This window comes from Jaculus jaculus, chromosome 16 (assembly GCF_020740685.1).
Source record: "Jaculus jaculus isolate mJacJac1 chromosome 16, mJacJac1.mat.Y.cur, whole genome shotgun sequence".
NCBI classification, from domain to species: domain Eukaryota; kingdom Metazoa; phylum Chordata; class Mammalia; order Rodentia; family Dipodidae; genus Jaculus; species Jaculus jaculus.
The window spans coordinates 7,028,641-7,048,204 of record NC_059117.1 but is presented as its reverse complement, the minus strand read 5'-3'; the positions used below and the strand labels follow the sequence as shown (position 1 = coordinate 7,048,204).

Genomic DNA, 19,564 nt, shown 5'->3' with positions numbered 1-19,564 from the left:
AGAAATTAAACAGGGTTGCCTAATGTCAAACACATACAGAATGACAATTTGGCTCAGTGCTATTAGAGCATTTTATTCGGTTCAATGTTGCTACAAATACACCAGAATAGGAATACTTGCAGCTGCTCTTGGCACAGAGGTCCACTGACCCCAAATTTAAATAATGTGGGTCATTTAGTGGAGGCTTTCTCTACATGGAACCTCTTTCTTTTGGCAGTTTATACTTGGAATTCACTCAACTCTCTCAACAGCAGTGAAACAGATGCAGTTCTTGCTATGACTTCTTGTATTCAGAAAATCAGGCCACTGAAAGTTGTTCAAGATCCTATACCTAATTATGTGATGAACCAGGATCCAAAGTTAAGCCTGGCATGACAGTCAAAATCAGAAGCAGTAGGAAGAGTGAAAAAGAGAAGGAATGTTCAGAGCGACACCATATGTAAAATGAATGAATCTTTACCATACCCCTTGAAGCCATGTTGTAAGACTTGCTGGGATTATGGAAAATACCATGATGACATTCTTAAGTAGACAAATGGAGACTTTATGTAGGGAAAATGACCAACATTTTCCCAGCATTTAATAAAGCATGGCTCCTTAGTTCTTTGTTCAGAACATCAGAGTTGTTTATAACAAAGAGCCTTGTCACAATGACTCAGGTCATTTTTGTCCTGATGGATCAGGAAGAGAATTAACTGTCTCTCTTGAAGATATACAAGCATTCTATTTCTCATTGTTCTTCTATTTACACACAATGTGACTTAAATTCAGTATGACATACATAAGACTTGAAACTGCAGCAATTTTGTACCATCTCAATTTAGCTAGGCAGGCTCCACATGTCTCAGGACTCCCTTGGCTGTGGTGTGTTTGAATAGGGTATGAAGTAATAGCAACATGGAAGAACAGGAGAACTAGGGTTGGCAATTCCCACTGCTGCTTAACAGGTGAGGTCAATCCATATGTAGAGCCTTAGGCCATCACCACCAGAGACACCTTGTGAAGTCAGGATGTAGGTAAACTTCAGCTCATGCTGTCAGGTGCCCCGTGAAGTCCACCTGGACACAGAGACGTGGGCCCCTCTGTCGGTTGCCCTGTGAGGTCAAGATGCATGCTTTTGTCCTCCATCTAGTTGCCCCATGAGTATAGCACAGTACCTACGCTGAAGCTTCAACCCATCCTTCATGTGGGGAGCACATTGTGTGCCTCAAGACTTCAGTCTCACCCAGAAAACAGCTATCACCCAGCTTCTCTTGGATCACCTCAGCAACCCCTTCTGTGAACCAACGGCAATCATTTCCACAGCTGAACATCTTGCATGAGTGGCTTCAGGAAACTCAGAGAGAGTGCATGACTATTAAAACCAAATTGGAAGTACAAACCCCAACAGGCTTATCACATTCTATGTTAATATTGCTGATGGTGGAGCTTGGTTTATTTGGTTACCTAGTGGTAAGTGGATAGATTGGTATATATTCATGGTTTACTTCCTCATTTTTTTCTTTACTGTTTTTTTATGTTTTGATTCAGATTTGTTTATGTTTTATACTTTGTAATATTACAGTAGTTTAGTTTCTTCATCTGGGTGTTTTTATAAGTACTTGCAATTTTATATACCAATTATTAACCCATTCAATTTTAGTCTTATTTTTTACCAGAAAAATCCTTTATACCCCCTTTCATCTGTTCTCTCCTGCTCCATATTACAACCTAAATACTGACATCTATTGATTTTTAAAGAAATCTATAAACCACACCTTCTCTAACTAGTACCCTAGCACTGCCATCTCTAAAAAACACTGAAGACAATAATGTAAAACAGCTGAGTCTTCTGCAGCAAAGGAAAGTCATGATTGCTGACAAATACATAATGTGCATCACTGCAAATCCCCTCTAGAGAACTGAGGAAAACACACTGCTTAGTGAAAACAGCTGTCTAGACAGACTCACATGAAATGGAACAAACAACCAAATAGAGTTAGACAGGGGAGAAGTTAAAACTAGAAGACATAGGCATTCCAACCTGTGTGTGAACCACAACTTCTATGAGAGAACAATCCAACAAAACCCATTATGAACCTCCCAACTCTCCTATGAGGGAAGCTAAAACCACCAGAATAGCTAAACTGTCTTAGAAAGAGTTCAGAATTTTTAAAAATATTTTAAAAAATAATCAATGATCATATCAAAGACTCAAATGAGCAAATGAAGAAAATCAGGAAGCCTGCCCAAGTCCTTGAAGACACAGTCTGCAAAGCAAATTAAACGGTAAGTTACAGTGGAAAATCCACAATGTTGCAGCCAGGTTCACATTGTTGGTAGAAATCACCCAACCAAGAGCAGCTTGTGGGAAAAAGAGGTTGATTTTGGCTGACACTCTCCAGGGGAAGCTTCATGATGGCATGGGGAAACAATGTCCTGAACAGAGGGTGCATATCACCCCCTGGCCAACATAAGGTGGACAACAGGAACAGGAGAGTATGCCAAACACTGGCAAGAGAACACTGACTATGACACCCATAAGTCTACCTCCAACAATACACTCCTTCCAGGAAGTGTTAATTCCAAATCTCCGTCAGCTGGGAACCTAGCATTCAGAACACCTAAGTGTATGGGAGACACCTGAAACAAACCACCACACTAACTATGAAGGATAAATTCAGCAAGAAAATTGAAACACTGAAAAATAACCAAAAGGAATTCAAGAATTGAAAGAATAATCAACCAGATTAAAAAACAAAAAACAAAACAACAACAACAAAAAAAACAAAAACAAAAAAACACATCCAAGAGCATTACCGCATCACCAGTAGACAGGACCATGCAAAGAATGAGTGCACAAAGGGAAGACAGAGTCAAGATAATAATGCAGTCAGACACATAGAATGAAGAAGAAAAGTCAGTGAGTACAACCAATATTTCCAATAAGTCCAGGATGCACTCAAAGACACAACCTAAGAATTTGTGCAGTAGGAGAAAGAGTTGAGATAAAATAAAATAAAAAAGGGATAGATGGATTATTTGTCAATATCACAGCAGAGAATATCCCAAACCTCAAGAAAGAAGTTGACATCCAAACACAATATTCACTCAGAACCCCAAACACATATGACCAAAGAGGAGCTTCTCCACAACACATCATAGGGAAGATGTCCAAAATATAAAGTAGAGGAATAAGATGAGACCCTGTAAGGGAAAGTAGACAGCAATTTGTGGTGTGTCTGAGAAAGACTTGTAGGGTGCCAGTCTCCATACCCATCATGCCCACTTTGTGTGGATCTGTGGGCTGTCTTGCAGGTCTGTCCTTCTCTTTCTTCCATTTACTTTCCGTTACTCCTGGAACTGGATTTTCTGAAACCACATGATTCAGACTGACGGTCACCAAGGACAGATTACAGTTGGGCACTTTATGCAACCCACAGCAAGCAGTCCAGCCTGTGACTGGGGTTGAGACATCATCTCTGAGAAGCGACCTTGAGCTTCCTCATTCATGACCACTGCAGTTTTATAACACAATGTACATCATTTGGTCCCTTGTCTGTTTAAACTCTCCTGGATAAGTACTGCCACAAGGAACTTAAACCAAGTGTAAGTTAAAATGTGTGTTTGGTGGTATGCTACAGAAGAACCCAACTTGGAAAACTGAAGGCTTAGATTAATGAGGCCCTACAACTTAGTTTAATGACTCATAGAATATTCACTTTAAAAACCATAATAGTAGACTCAAAAGCAAAGCAGAGGGCTGGAGAGATGGCTTAGCGGTTAAGCGCTTGCCTGAGAAGCCTAAGGACCCCGGTTCGAGGCTCGGTTCCCCAGGTCCCACGTTAGCCAGATGCACAAGGGGGCGCACGCGTCTGGAGTTCGTTTGCAGAGGCTGGAAGCCCTGGCGCGCCCATTCTCTCTCTCTCCCTCTATCTGTCTTTCTGTCTGTGTCTGTCGCTCTCAAATAAATAAATAAAAATTAAAAAAAAAAAAAAGCAAAGCAGAGCATATATGTAACACTCATGTTCTTCTAGCCCCCTCTTCCACAATTGTTCCTGAACCTTGGAGGGCTGATAGAGGTGTCTTATTTATTTTACTTTCTGCAATTTGGTGGATTTTGAGTCTAACCAGTACCCACAGCCAACATCAAAAAAAGTATCTCTGGTCAGTGGGGTGAGCGAGCAGAATTCATATTATTTCCACCCCACTCCACAGTGTTCCCTGATCTCTGGTGGGTATGATAGAGATGCCCTAACTCTCACTTCTCATTACCTTGGCCAGTCTGGAGTCTCTCAAGTCATCTTCACCATCTTTGCCAATAGGGGCAAAAAGCCTCTTTAAACAAAAATGAGAGCAGCACTAACCAGCCTCAGCAGCTCAGGCTGAGGATGAAACCCTGTGACAGTCCTGTATGACAGAACAACAGGACAAGGTTTGTAGCTGTGATGCTCATCTGCCCTGGGACTTGGATATGCAAGTCGGAACCCAGGTAAGGTTCTCCTTCCAAAGGACAAGGAGCTGCATTATCCAATGCGGAAGCGGTGGGCGGGGCCGCTGACAGAAGTCGAGCTCTTGCTGCTGCTGCTGCTCATGGACCAGAGGGGAGGGGCGGCAGGCCCCGGCTCCCAGGAATGACCCAGCAGCACAAGCACGGAGACAAGGCGATTCTCACTCTTAGGTGATGCTCCAGTAACTCTGTCATGTACTTTTATTTCTACTATCATTTTCCTCATATTTTCATTTTACTTTTTCCAAATTTCTGCTATTTTTTGATTGACAATTCAAAGTGGAAAATAAAATTTGTTTGGATTAAGAATAGATAACATGGGCTGGAGCAATGGCTTAGTGGTTAAGCGCTTGCCTGTGAAGCCTAAGGACTCTGGTTCGAGGCTCGATTCCCCAGGACCCACGTTAGCCAGATGCACAAGGGGGCGCACACATCTGGAGTTCATTTGCAGTGGCTGGAAGCCCTGGTGCACCCATTCCCTCTCTTTCTTTTTCTCTCTCCCTCTTTCTCCATCTGTCACTCTCAACTAAATAAATAATAACAAAAAATTAAGAAAAGATAACATGAACTCCCCCTCATGGGTGTGGCTTCTCCCTGAAGACCACGCTCTAAGTCCTATGGACAGGGCTAGCTGTACCCACTTGGTGGTTGCCTTCCCTTTCAAGAAGATGAGCTATGAATAAATACAGGGACTTCTCTACCCCCAGAGTAAAGTCAAGATAGTGTCCTTTTTCTATGAGTGAAGAAATTCATTTTCTACCTGACAGGAAATTTTGCAACTTGATTTTTTTAAATGTATTTTGTTGAATTTTGGAATTTTTGGTGATTTCTTAATAGGAATAATATGCATGTCTACTCTGCTTCTCTCATGGCTGCTCACCTTCAGAGTGAGAGTCCTCAAATTATGCGTGTTTTTTTTTTCCCCTGAGATAATGAAAGAGAGAGAGAGATTTTGAGAAAGATGGTAAGTTGATTCTATGCCAATCAATGAACAGTCTACTTTTGTTCACATGCTGAAAATTAGACAGCTAAGGATTCTATCAACTCCAATATTTAGAAAATAAAAATTGTTCTCACTACATCTTACTTTATTGAAGCAAGTGCTAGGCTGCAAATTTCTTTTGCCTTCATTACCTATAAATGCAGCCTGTAGAACAAACAATCACTCACATAAGAACAAATGGACACTATTTATTAAGGGCATTTTATTGCAGGGGAATCAGCCACTATCTGCAGTGCTAGAGATTTAAAGGCAGACAGGGAATGTAGTTATAGCTGGTGCAGGGACGTGAGCCTTCAGACGCGCTCAGGTGCGAAGTCCGTGGTGCTGGGGTGCAGGAGGGGGGCTGCAGACAAATAGGCACCTCGGTGACGGGTCCCAGAGCACATATGCGCTTCCTTAGTTGATTCTGAGACAGAAACAAGGGAAACACAAAGAAAACTGTCACCCACTGACAAAGTTCTGACCACTGTGAGTTCACTATTATACTGTGGCTTTACTTTTTGAGCTGATTTCTGCATGTTTTGGGTCAGGCTGCCTTTGTCATTATTGTCTGCCCACTGTTCTTTTGTATGTCTGTTGTAATTCCATCCATTTTCAAATCCTTGAAATCTCTAAAATGCCTGGTGTGGTATGACATATTCTCCTTTCAATGATACGTTGGAATTGCTAATATAATTAATATAACATAATATAAATACACAATTTGTCATAGTTTCAATTACATTTTAGAATCATGACAAGAAAGTACATTAGCTTATTTTTACATGTTAATTTGAAGCTGGATGAGAATATATACCTTGTGTTTTTTTTCACTTGGTAATATACAAACATAAAATCATTTGTTCATTGACTAAATTTGTATATTGTAAACATATTTATAAATTTTTCAATGTTTCACTATGTTTTGCTCCTGTAATATCTCAGTCAATTCTAACCTTAAAGTTCTAGGAAATTTTTATTATTTATTTATTTTTATTTATTTATTTTTTGGCTTAGTGGGGATCTTGATAGATACTCCGGGCTGGCTTCTAACTCATGATCCACCTGCCTCTGCTTCTAAAGTCCTTGGATGATAGACATGAGCTCACAACCTGATTTCTCTTTTCCCCTGAATGTTTCATTTTATTGTGTTCTATTTCCACTTGATCCTACTAAAGTTTGATATCCAGTCTTTCTAACACCACTGTTAAAAAGTTTGTAATTTCCCTATGTGTATTTTAACCATTTTCTTTCCATATAAATTTACTTGGACATAAAAATGATTCCCTGATTCCTTCAAAATTTCCTAATTTTCCTGTTGTTTACTTGCTTGTCATTTGGTGTATAGCAGAGATCTTTATTTAATATCTCATGGAAAAGTGTCAAGTAAATTTTAGTTTCTACCAAGCATGGTGGCTCATGCCTTTAATTCCAACACGTGGGGGCAGAGGTAGGAGGAACAGTGAGTTTGAGGACACCCTGAGACTACATGGTGAATTCTAGGTCAGCCTTGACCAGTGAAATCATATCTCAAAAAAACAACAACAAAAAAAATAGATTAGTAAAGATTAGTTTCCCTTTTTTGCTGATGTTTGACATATTCTTTCCTTCATTGTCATAAAATCTGACACCTTATTAGAAAGAACTAACTTTCGTATCTTTACTTTTTAAATTTTTATAAATGATTTAAATACTAATCTTTATTTTCTTAATTTTAAATAATTAATTTTATGAATGCCTTTGAAAAAAATTGCTTCTAAAGTGGGGATTGTGGGTTATGACCATGTTCTCAAAACTGGGAAGTGAGAGAATTGTGAGTGTAAGGACTGCCGAATTACATAGCAATACTGTGTATCACAAAAGAAAAATAAAGAAGTTGACTTCTTATTTTCTTTTAGGCTTATTTTTGAAAGTCTTTTCATTATATATTGAATCAAAATTGTGTTCTACTTTTAAGGAATTTTTTCTACATATTTATGGTGATTAGGAAAAATTGATGGTTTATAATATACAGTTTTGTTCATCAGTACCAAGGATTGCATTTTCATGATTTTTAAATTGCAGCTATTTTTATCCTTATTTACCTCAATATGCTATCACCTAAGTACAAGAATTTCCTGTTTTTAATCAAATCATCTATAAAAAACCTCACAGCACACAAATCAAGAAAAAGTCATATGAAGGAGAGGAAGATTAAAATATATTGTTTGTTGGGCTGGAGGGATGGCTTAGCAATTAACTTGCCTGCAAAGCCAAAGGACCCTGGTTCAGTTCTCCAGGATCCACAAAAGCCAGATACACAAGGTGGCACATGCATCCGGAGTTCATTTGCAGTGGCTGGAGGCCCTGGTGTGCTCATTCTCTCTAGCTCTTTCTCTCTCTCTTTCCCTCTTTCTCTCTCTCTCTGATTCTCTTGAATAAATACAACATAAAAAAGTAAAAATATGTATATATTTTTGTTAGATACTGTTAATAAGCAAAAATTTGAATGTGTGCATAGTGAAATTTTCCCTTAATGTCTGACTAGCCATTTATTTCCTTCCTCACAGTACACTAATGTTCTTGGCTCATTATAGAGATATCCTATCTCTGGAGATAGTCTAGCAAAACTAAAAATCCTTGAAGACATGTTCACAAATGTCTTTCGGGAGACTCTAGACCCAATCAAAATTGTATGCATATTATCCAAATGCTCAACATTTTGAAAGTATGACAGAAGTTTAAACCAAAAGTCATCAAACTAGAAGAGGGACAAACTAAAAAGAAGCTCAGTGGACAGAGGTAGGAAAGAGAAACAAAAGTAGACATCAGAGGGGGATTATGACCCGATTACACTGTGTTCATGTGCAAAAAATGTCAATAAGATGTTTAAAAAGAAATGATAATATTGACCATCATAATATATATAATAATTACTTTTGAAAAGTTATTTATGATCCACAATGAGTGCACTTTTCATTTGTGTAACTATTTTATATACCTGCATACATGGTATAGAAGTTACTTTTCTCAGGGCTGATGCAATGGCTCAGAGGTTTAAGGCACTTGCTTGCAAAGCCTGATGACCCAGATTCTATTTCCAGTACTCATGTAAAGCCAGGTGCAAAGTAATGCATGAACTCTAAATAATTGAATATTTTTTTTCTTTACAAAAAGTTGTTTTTCTTATTCATTTGACAAAATATCTCCCAATAAGCAAGCAACTAAATGGAGGAAGGAATTACTTTGGTTTACAGTTTGAGGGGTATTTTACATTATTGTGAGAAAGACGTGATGATGGGACCATGATGTGGCTGGTTATCTGCAATCCACAGTTAGAAAGCAGAGAACAATGAATGCCAGACCTGAGCTTGAGCTCATCTTTATATTTACTTTGGGAATCCATCCATGGAATGGGCCTATCATGCTGGAGGTGGGTCTCCCCATCTCATTTTACCAACTCTAGAAAGTATCTCACAGATATGCCCAGAGGTTTGTGACTATAGTGATTCTAAATCTCATCAAAATTCACTCTCATACCTGTGGTTCTATAGAAACTTGTCTGGTAAAAGGAGGTAGTGAGTAGCAAAATTTCAAAATCCCTATTTTAATTATTGCAGCTCACTTCATATGATACTCTTTAATTTTTTGTTTATATATATTTATTTATTTGAGAGTAACAGACAGACAGAGAAAGAGGCAGATAGAGAGAAAGAATGGGCACTCTAGGGCTTCTAGCCATACAGCCAGGATTCCCTCTCAGTTCCAGAACGGTCACTTTATGTCTCATAGCCACAGGCTATGGTGCCTTTAATGACAGGGATTGCTTCTTTAGCTCTTACAGGAAACCAAGTGCTTTGGCTATGACCTGTACTATTTGGGGGCCCTTGTGTCTCCCTGACCAAAAACTCACTGTGGGGGGAACCCAATTCTGGCCCTAGGAATTACCTTTCCTCACTTCATTCTCTCCCATGTCTCTCCCATTGATATCTACAATAGCTTACAACTACCTGGTGCTGTGCAGGTTAGGAACCACATATGAGAGAACAGGTGGCATTTGCCTTTCTGAGCCTGTGTGGCCTTACTTTGATGGAGTCCCTCCATTTTTCTGCAAACCTAATTATTTACTTTTTCTTACCACTAAGTAGAGTGCCATTGTGTACATGCACCACAGCTCTGTTAACCACCCATTTGTTGGTGGACATACGGGTTGATTCCAGTTCCTGGCTATCTTGAATAGAGCAGCAATAAAAAAGGTTGAGCACAAGTCTGTTGGTATGTACAAGAGTCTTCAGTGTACATTCCCAAAAGAAGCATGCCTGGGTCTAATGGCAGTTCTATTTTTGGCAGTTTGAGGAATCTCCATGCTGATTTGCTTAGTGACTGTACAAGTTTAATGGATGAGGTTTCCTCTTTGCCCACACTGCTGCCAGCATTTGCCAGCATTTGCTTTGCTGATGCTTGTAGTTCTGACCGGGGGTGGGGTGGGGTCTCATAGCCATTTTAATTTCCATCTCCCTAATGAATAGAGAGGCCGACTGTCCCTCTAGGTGTTTAAGGGCCACTTGTGTTTCTTCTGTTGAGAACTCTCTGTTCAATTCCCCGCCCTAACTTTTGAGGGGCTGCTTGAACTTTATTATTATTATTTTTTTAAGGTTTTTGTGTTCTTTGTAGATTTCTAGATACTAAAACTTTGTTGAAGGTATAGCTGGCGAAGATTTTCTCCCATTCTACAAGTTGTCTCTTCACTTTGATGATGGTTTATTTGTCTGTACAACGCAATTTATTTTCACAAGGTCCTAGTTGTTCAGTGTTTGCCTAATTCCTTGAGTTACTGGAGTCTTTTCATGATGGTGACAGGGTTAAATTGTGTCCAGAGGAAAAAGTTTTCATACAACAGGAAAGGATGCTATAAAATTGGAGTTCACTGCATTCTTTAATATGTGGATAGCCAAGTTTCCCAACACCTTTTACTTAAAGGTATATATTTCCTGCATTTTGTGAATTTGGCACCTTTATCAAAAATCATTTAACCAAATATTTGTGAGTAAAAACTTTATTATGTTTGGAAATCTCTAAATTTTGAGAAATAATGTATTTCAACCAATTTAAGAATAGTCTTGTTATAACCAATCACTTATTATTTACTTTGACCTAACTGGCTTTACTTCAGATCTTCTTTTAAACTTAAAGCTAATCATCTCTGACTGAGGGTGGATGTATATAGCCCCTATTGTTTGCATGTTACCTAAAGAAATTCAAGTATTATGCAAGTTTTAGGGACTGTATTCTGTGGCAAAGTACTGAGAAACTTTATTTTGGGCAGATATGTTTTTGTATGCATGATAAAGACCATTTGATTTGGAGAATTTGCATCCTACAAATTACAGTGTGTAGAGTAGAAATAAAATAGTATAGAGATGAAACAACACTGGAATCCTGAAATATTACTGTTTGAAATATAACATGGGATAGTACAGTAGAAATTTGTTTGTGAGAACCTACTAATATTGAACTAAAAAATTCAACTAAAAAGTAATATCTGAGTGTGATATCTCACACCTGCCTTTTCAGCACTAGAGACCCTGAGGCAGAAGAATTTCCATGAGTTTGAAACTAGCCTGGAGGGCATTGTGAGTTCCAAAACAGCCTAAAATGAGATCCTGACAAAAAGAATCATAACAACAGTTACAAGAAAATACAGCTAGATATTTATAATAGCCTTAACCATTAAAGTGTACAATATGTATCTTTATCAGAGTAAATAAATTTTGATACATATACAATGAAAAATTATTAGACCACAATGAGCTAAAATTTTGCCATGCACTGATAAATGTAAAAAATACAAACTTGAGAAAAATGCCTCATTCCATATGTACACTATTCTAAATACATTATATTTCAATAAAACTGTGATTAAATATCTTGAAATAAGCTACACTTTCCCCAATTTTTCAGGGACATCTTCATATATATATATATATATATTTAATTTTTTTTTATTTATTTCAGGGAATGAGGGGAGAGAGAGAGAGAGAGAGAGAGAGAGAGAGAGAGAGAGAGAGAGAGAGAGAGAGAACAGGCACACCAGGGCCTCCAGCCATTACAAATGAACTCTAGATGCATATGCCATTGTGTGCCTCTTGCTTACATGGGTCTGGGGAATCAAACTTAGGTCCTATGGCTTTGTAGGCAGGGGCCTTAGCCACTAGGCCATCTCCCTGCACCTCAGGGGAATTCTTTAGTAACTTAGAGAGTAAAGCTAAAGTATCTGTCTGAAGCTCTAATTTCAAATAATTGATATAAACTTGTAATACACTCAGTTTTCCATTTAAGTTGAGAGAGAGAGAAAGTGGGGATTGTAGAGGGGACTACGGAAGCCCACCACACATTTAAGCTTATCGCCACACATCCTGACCGTGCTGACCAAAATAAAATCTTTCATCTCAATAGAGCTAAGCCTGCATGACATGCTAGGTAAGGACAGAACACAGTAATGAAAACTTTATTTTACAAAGAGGCAAATCGTTGTCCAGCTCTTATCAATAACTGTCTGAGATTTTTTGAAGTCTGATAGTTTTAAATTAAGAAATATATCCATGTTTTATATTAAAATAGACCACTGGGGAAAATCTGAAATATTATCTATCCAAAATTTCATTTTTTTGATAAAGTGGTGTTAAAATACTGACCTTATTCATGTGTGCTCGTTAAATCAAATGGTGAGTGGACAGGGCCTGTGCACCAACTGTGCATGTGGCAGAGGCTGAATCCGTGCCCACCCACCTCTCACACCCTTCATCACTTTTCTTCATCCTCTTTGCTTTTTCCTTCCAAAGTAGAAACCCAGCTTCCGACCGGGAAGATAGTGACTTGGAGTGTGAAGCACTTCTCTGTGTCTTCTGTCATCTGTCAGGAGAAGGGGCCATGGGCGAACTTCTAGACCAACAAAGGCAGGTCCCAGGAGGTCTGGAGTCACCATTTCTTCTGTCGCCTCTGACATCCTGGTCCCTTTCTCCTGCAGATGCCAGGAAGGGAGAAGCGACGTCTCCAAGTCTGCCGGCCGACGATGACACAGGAGCCAGGGCCAGAGCCCCGGATCACAGGCCGGCAACCAGATGAAGAGCCGGAGTCCAGGGCCTTCAGCCCGCGTCAGTGTGGCCGCTGAGCCCCAGACACGACTGCTTCTCGGCTTCGCCTTCTCAAACCCCATCCGCCCTGGCCTTCCGTTTCAGAGCTTTCAAACCTAAGCGCTACCCTCCTGGATCTCCGAGAGACCGAAGACACAATCCCCCGCGCCCTCCATAAGATGACCACACCGCTATCCTGTTTGGAGGTGAGACACAGAGCGTTCTGGAACTCCGCGGTCAGTTTCAGAGCCACCCCCCCCCCCTGCGGCTTGAACTGAGCTCTCATCCGCAGGCCGTCCTGCCTCCCTCCGCATCCCTCATCCCGGCTGCAGCAGAGTGGTGCTCCACGCTCCCGGGCTCCTCACCCCCTGCACCAGGTAAGAGCCGGGACAAGGTGCATTTGAACTGACAGAAAGGGGCAAGGGGCAGAGACGTAGTGACTTCTTGCTGGAGGAGGAAACCAGAGCCTGGAATCCACTACAGGTGAAGAGACACAAACGTTTATTGGCTGATGGAGGCCCAGGGACTTGGCTGGTCATCTCAAGCAGGCAGAGATGAGGGCCTTGGCTGGGCCACAGTGCATCGCGTACTGACTTCGTCCCGTAAATCCACCCATGCACCGGAGACCCTGGAAGCTAACCGGTGTCCTGCCAGCTCTCTGTGACGTCCTAGAACACTTCGGCAAAGAGTCCCTTTCCTGGGCTGGGGAGATGGCTTAGCGGTTAAGCGCTTGCCTGTGAAGCCTAAGGACCCCGGTTCGAGGCTCGGTTCCCCAGGTCCCAAGTTAGCCAGATGCACAAAGGGGCGCACGCGTCTGGAGTTCGTTTGCAGAGGCTGGAGGCCCTGGCGCGCCCATTCTCTCTCTCCCTCTATCTGGACTTCTCTCTGTGTCTGTCGCTCTCAAATAAATAAATAAATAATAAAATATTTTTAAAAAAGAGTCCCTTTCCCTATGGCTTTACTCAGCGGGGAGAACTGCCTGGTTCCAATGGCCCCTCAAGCACAGCCCGCGCTGTCAGGAAAACCGTAAGCCCCTGGAACCTTAGGGGCTCGGTGCCCCTCGCCCCCGCGTACAAGCTGAGGCACATGGGGTGAAAAGTTCACCCTCACCTGAAAGGCTGTACAAGCAAGAAGTTCCCCTTGCCCTTGCCAAGTCTAAGCCCCCTTGGCTTCAGAGACCCACTGACGCTCTCTGGCGGCATAATAATCCTCTAATCAATATTCCTCCCCAGAAAAACAAAAGGAAAAAAAAAATCTCTTTTCTCTACTGAACCGGCCTTTTTTTGTTTTTTCTTTTTTTAATTTTAAACCATTTTAATTTTAAGGGTCTACATAATACATAAGAGAGAGAATACAGGCCACATACTATAATTTCATATACACAAAAGAAAGACAAAATGATAGTAAAATGTTCCCTATTATGAAGGGTGAACCATTATGCAAACTTTAAAAGGGTGTTTTCCATCTCTGTGTTAACAATGTAATCTGATGATTCTCTACCAGTTTAATTTATAAAGTGTCTATGGCATTACAGTGAGACTCTACCAATCTCAAAAAAAAAAAAAAAATCCCAACAAGAAAAAGCATCTGTGATGAAATTATCCGTGGTCATCACACGCCCACGTGGGAAGTAGTAGGAGAGCGTCTGTAGGAGAACAGCTTACTGTCCGCTCCTCCCGCAGAAGTAGCCCCGTGTCTGTCCAGTCCACACTTCGAGGACTTTATCTTCATGAGCAGCCAACTCATAGAGAGGAGCCTTTCAACTTCTTGTGTCCCACAGCTTGACAATATCATCTAAAAAGCCTGAGATCAGCTGCTGTTCATGGGTAGGAGACCACTTCACTGATGTGACCCAGCCTGTACGTGAGGTCAGGGACAGCGACACCAAAGAACCATCTTTAGCTCGAGGGTCCCACAGTCTGAAATGCCTATCTGCGCTTCCAGATGCCAGACCGTTTACAAAGTGGACAACAGGAAATACAATTAAACACTTTGTTTCCTGACAAAGTTGACTTAAGACCACCAGACTCAACATCCCACACACTAATTGTGTGGTCCCAAGATGCACTGCAGATTTCTTCAGCACCTGACCACAGTACTGAGGAAATTGCTTCTGTGTGGCCAGAGAGGGTCACTATGGGAGTCCTTGTCAGCCCCAACTGCTCTGTTTTTTGCTTCTTTCTTGGACGATCTGTAGATTCCTCCATTTCATCTTCTTTCTTTTTAGAAACAATCACGAATGAGGACGACCAGTTCAAGCTCTGGCAGCCACCACTGCTTTGCAGCTTCAGCTGTGTGCCCTCCACTGCCCTCTACTCAGGTGGCATCAGAGGCTGCGGAGGACCAGGTAGATCCGTGGTGGCAGCAGAGGGGAGGGCGCCTCCCAGCAGACAAGGTCTGTGTTTCCCCCAGGCTGTCACCTGTGCCCCCCCCACTCTTCAATACCCCGCCGTGTTCAGTGTTCAGTCCTCTCATAGCTGCCTTCCTCAACCTTTGCTGACATGACTATGCAATGCTTGGCTATTTTATCATTTGAGCTTTTTTTTTTTTTTTTTTTCAAGGTAGGGTCTCACTCTAGTTCAGGCTGACCTGGAAGTCACTATGTAGTCTCAGAGTGGCCTCAAACTCACAGCGATCCTCCTACCTCTGCCTCCCCAGTGCTGGGATTAAAGGTGTGCACCATGCCCGGCTTTCATTTGAATTTGTGATGTGCTAGTTTATTTCATCACTGTCCAAAAAAGATTGAACCCTAAAATTTGGCCATTTAATATCATTGCATAATGCACTACAAAAGGTAAATTAACTAAAAACATGGAAATTAGCACACAGTTGCCATTTAAGGAAACGATCACTGACATGAAAGAGAGGAATTGGGAAATCTCATTTGGATGAACAATATACAAATTATTATGTTAGAACTTAAGTGCTTGGTCACCCAGTGCAAAGATAACGTTGTTGCTGCTGCTGATGCTTTTGTTTGTGAAATAGCTATGGGACTTAAAGTGTGTATTAGCAGCTCAACTACAAAATTGATTCTTATTTACTATTCTAGATATATAAATCTTATGCTCAGTCTAATACTGTTTTCAAAAACAAAAGGAAATTGAAATTGTTTTAATCATTTTTAGTCAAATTTCTTTTAACATCTGTAACTTACAGCTATAGCTGATTGGGTCATGAGAAAACTTCAGATGGGTAAATGATAAAATAACATTAAATGTGGTAGATATTTATCATCTACTGATTAAAATTAGATTTTACGGACAGGAAACTTGTAGGCCAGTTGGGGAACAGTTCAATAAAAACAAATCATTAAATAAAATATGACAATAACTTTGCATACATAATTCATCAGCAGTGTTTTAACCTGTGAAACAGACTGTATCTCACCTTTTTGAAGAGAAAATAAGCTTGAACAATGACTTCTCTGACATTAAACAGATTATTAAATATTTCAGTAGCTGAAGGTCTCTATGTTATCAATCAGGAAAAAAATCATTTCAGGAAGGTATGTTTCATATTCTCACATCAATATTTTAATGGAGAGTAAGGTGTTTTCCTTCCCCCTGGTTTTAAACGAAGCCATCAACAAAATTAGAAATATGTGCTTATTTATGTTTTTGCTATCCTGATTATTTTCCTTATTATCTCAAGATCTAAGAATAAAATTGAACTGTGTGGTGATATTGTTCAAGCCCTCATCTACTGGCTCAACTCCACAGACGGGCTGTCGAGTGCCTGGCTGAACATGTTTCACAACGTGGATTACATGGATGTCCCAGGCCACTCTGGACTGTGGTCTTGGTTTGTGTATACTCATCTGAGGTTCAGTATGTCCAGTAGCACATTAAGAAGTGGGGCTAATTTGATTCATAAGAGGAACCCCCTTGAACAATCATGGCTGTCTTTGAGGGAGTGGGTGTACTCTCCCTCTTGGAGAGCAGTTACTGAAAGTTGGATTATAAAGAGAATCTAAAACCCAACCGTGACAACACCGGGCTGCCAGTGTGCGGTCGTCAGCTTCTTCATCTTGCTGGGGTAGAAAGCCAAACCGAGGGAAGGGATTCGGTTCAAGCTTACAGATCCAGTGGGAGTTTCACAGTGCTGGAAGAAGCTGGGTCTCTTTTACAAGCAGAGAGACACAACTCTGCTCAAGACCCACAAGCAAGCTCAAGACCAGCCAGGATTAGCTGGACACCCAGCGATCACTTGGCACATCATAGGCCAGAATCCAGAGTTGTCCCCGGTAACACCGTGGGGCTGGACCCCAGCGTCTGTCCACACTGACACCTTTTCCACAGGAGCTGCTGGAAATCTGAGTTCCAAGCTTCATTTTTTTAAAAAACTTTTTATCACCTGAGTCTGTTGGGGAAAGTACGTTCAGACTACCACACAGAGATAAGGGGTGAGATACCAGTTTTCCAGGTCTGCCACTGCTCTGCCCTTATGTGTCTCTGCGTCCTTAGACCAGGGCACCTGGTGTGAGTTCCCAACTGCCCAGGCCACTCCTACTCCACTTGCAGTTGTTTAAGTATCCCTCATCCCACAGAGCTGGCACGGGACCACCAGGGTTGAGGGTGATACTGCATTTCCACAGGTCTCCTCCTACTCTGCTGATGTGTCTCTCAAGCACAGAAGCATCCAGGGAGATTATCGATTTTCCAGGTCCCCTCTGATTCCTGCCACATGTCTGCAAGTCCCCTGTGGCCCCTGGAGCAGCTGAGCTGCTGGTGGGGGCTGCTAGGGGTGAGAGGATGAGACCTCAAACCCCAGGTCCTCCTGTACTGCACCCACCTTTCTTTCAGGGGAACTATAGCTAAATGCAGGTGAGTTCCCAGTCCCTCAGCTTGACACAAGCCCACCTGTGCCCAAGCATCCTCACACCAGCCTGAGAAGTCTAGGCCCTACAAGTGAGTCACCACTATGACCAACCTTCCCTGCTGCACCCAGCTCACGAGCCCAAGCATTCTGCTCATCGCCTCTCGCTGCGGTACTGAGAAGACAGCACCCCCATTCCTTGCTTCACTGCGACTGTGATTCTGTAGTCCTTGCTGGTGCTCCCCACGCATGTGCACAGACACTCCACAGGCACGCCCTACCCCTCCTAGGACTCTACTGCTACCCACATCAAGTCCAGTGTTCCTGACAAGACAAACAGAATGTCTTCACGTGGGCTAATCCCAACAGGAAACCAAGGCAATGTATCCCCTCCATCAATGTCCAGCTCCAGAGCACAGGCCTACCCAGAGACCATTTTGAGGAAATTCCCAGGAAAGGATTCCAAAGAATGATTATGGTAAATATAGATAATGAACTTAAAGAAGAGAGAAATAAATGACAAAGAAGAATAAACAAATTCAAAAGCAATCCAAAAAAGAATAAACAAACAACTCAATAGACGCATGATGGAATTCAAAGAGGGCATCAAGAAAATATTTGAATCATTTCCATGAGAACATGATAAACTATGTGAAATGAGAAAATTATACCAAGATAATAAAAAAGAAAAAAAAAAACAAAATTGAAAACTATAAATAAAAAAAATGAGCCAAGGAAAGTCTTATTAATAGAATAGAACATGTGGAAGGCTTATAAATCAATAGCAAACTCAAAAATGTATATGAATTGAACATAAGGGAAATAAGGGTCACCCTGAGAATAAAAAGGTATTCTTAGTATAGATATACAAAACAAACAAAAAATATATCCTGACTGGGTGTGATGGTGCACGCCTTTAATCCCAGCACTCAGAAGGCAGAAGTAGGAGGAGTGCTATGAGTTTGTGGTCACCCTGAGACTACATAGTGAATTCCTGATTTCTAGGTCAGCCTGGGCTAGTGTGAGACCATAAGTCAAAAAAAAAAAAAAAAAAAAAACCCTTCAAATCAATGTAATGATGTAATGTAGAATGTCATTAAATAAAATTATAGAAGATTTTTTTCCAAAATCTAGGAAAACTGATGCCCACCCAAGCTGTAAGAGTCATACACAACATCAAATAGAGCCAGAAAAGAAATTCATTATGTCACATTATAGTCAAAGCACTATTGTGGTTTAGTAACACATTATTGAACTATCATTGAGCAGTCAAAGCAATCGAGGAGGAAATGAAAGCATTCTTATTAGTTTATGAAAATGAATGAAAACAAAACTTGCCAAAGCCTAGGGGATTCAATGAAGGCAGCTCTAAGAGGGAAGTCAAAGACTGCAGCTCTAAATGCCCACATTACAAATATATATAAAATAAATAATGATGCACTGGAAGGTTTTGGAAAAACAAAAACAAATCAGTGCAAAAACATTGGATGGAAAGAAATCAAAATCAGAATAGAAGCCAGGCATGGTGGTGCACGCCTTTAATCCCAGAACTCAGAGGGAGGAGATAAGAGGATCGCCGTGAGTTCCAAGCCGACCTGGAACTGCATAGTGAATTCCACATCAGCCTGGGCTAGAGTGAGACTCTACCTTAAAAAAAAAAAAAAAAAATCAATGACATAGAAACAACAATAATAGTAACAAAATAATCAAAAGGGCTTAAGATGCTATGATATTGTTCTTTAAGATGATAAAAAAAAGGTTGGAAAAATCTTACTCAAACAAAGCAACAAAAGAAAATAACCTCCTCAATAACATTAGAAATGAATGAAAAGGGAGATATTACAATAGATACGAAAATAAGGACATATGTCAGAAATATATATTCCAGGGCTGGGGAGATGGCTTAGTGGTTAATGTACTTGCCTGTGAAACCTAAGGACCCAGGTTTGATTCTCCAGTGCCCACATAAGCAAGATGCACAAGGTGGCACATGCGTCTGGAGTTCAATTTGTAGTGATTGGAGGTCCTGGTACACCAAATGACATACCAAAATTAAAATCAAAAGAGATACAAACAGATCTATAATAAGCAACAAGATTGAAGAAGCAATGAAAAAATCTCCTGCTAAAAATATTAAAGTTGAAGGCCAGATGGATTCCCAGC

At 40.8% G+C, this 19,564-nt stretch overlaps 1 pseudogene; it reads right to left on the bottom strand.

The window, feature by feature from the left end:
* Positions 1–12,865: 12,865 nt before the first annotated feature.
* Positions 12,866–16,612, bottom strand: LOC101612631 (annotated as a pseudogene).
* Between the last annotated feature and the right edge of the window lie 2,952 nt (positions 16,613–19,564).